The sequence below is a fragment of the Lepisosteus oculatus genome, unplaced genomic scaffold, assembly GCF_040954835.1.
Source record: "Lepisosteus oculatus isolate fLepOcu1 unplaced genomic scaffold, fLepOcu1.hap2 HAP2_SCAFFOLD_82, whole genome shotgun sequence".
Lineage (NCBI taxonomy): Eukaryota > Metazoa > Chordata > Actinopteri > Semionotiformes > Lepisosteidae > Lepisosteus > Lepisosteus oculatus.
In genome coordinates, this window is record NW_027168383.1 from 706,869 (window position 1) to 707,886 (window position 1,018).

Sequence of the window (1,018 nt, forward strand, 5' to 3'; positions counted from 1 at the left end):
CACCCCAGATGGGACTCGAACCCACAATCCCTGGCTTAGGAGGCCAGTGCCTTATCCATTAGGCCACTGGGGCGCACTGGGTTGGGTCGATCACGCTGATGAAGAGCCAGTTTTTTTTTTCCTTTGCTTTTTCAAAGGGATCCCCAAAATTAGGAAAGTTAGGCAGCAGAAGGTTTACTGTGACCTGAGAAGGACCGGCATCCAATCACGGTGGTACACACACACACGCTCTCACTCATCTGAGCTACACGGCTACCAAGATGATCTCAGGTGCGCCGAGCTGGTACGGAACATATTGAACTGATCGACGGCGAATTGTCTCTCAGACAGGCTTTTCACCTCTGAGCTCCCTGACTGACAGTAATCAGCTAGGTAGTGAAACAGTCAGCTGCTTCTAAGCCTTAAACAGCTGCATCTCGGCGCTTCCACAGAGAGATGATTTGAAAGCCAAACATCGCCCATTGGGAACACCTTACTATCACTAGTTTAAGAGACTCTTAAGGTCTTGCAGAGGTGCCTGTCTAATAGCATGCGCTTTGCAAGCTATAGGTGTTTAGGCTGAGGCAGAATGCCTGTTAACAAAATGTTTTTCTAAAGGGGCCTCGCACTCTTTTCCAAGCAATGGTCACCATCCCCATCGAGTGTCACAATGTAGTCATGTCCTAGGACATCACCTGTTAGTCTCCATTTGTCTGCCACCAACACTTTAGGTTAAGGGGTCACAACCGCACCCCAAAGACCAGAGGAGCCGTTGGCGTTCTGGCGGCGCAGATTGGGCTGAAGGTGGGGCGCTTGAATCTCGCTGTTGGAGGCCGTCTGAAACTGACCCAAGCCTTTCCCTTGAATTAAATGTAAATAAGAAATGAACCCCAGATGCTCATGGAATCAATCACGTGTTTCCTTTGAGCCGTTTCAGAGACTGCTCCAGAGTTTACCTTGCACAGATGCGCAAAGATTAATGATGGGGGTGCACGCTTCCAGGCGTCTTACAACTGTAGGGACTGATTAGAGACAATTC

General features: G+C 49.4%; 1 non-coding gene across 1 annotated transcript; it reads right to left on the bottom strand.

Moving 5' to 3' along the window:
• On the bottom strand, positions 1–73 carry trnar-ccu (transfer RNA arginine (anticodon CCU)). The gene has a single exon. It is a non-coding gene; the product is annotated as a tRNA-Arg (tRNA).
• Positions 74–1,018: the final 945 nt, after the last annotated feature.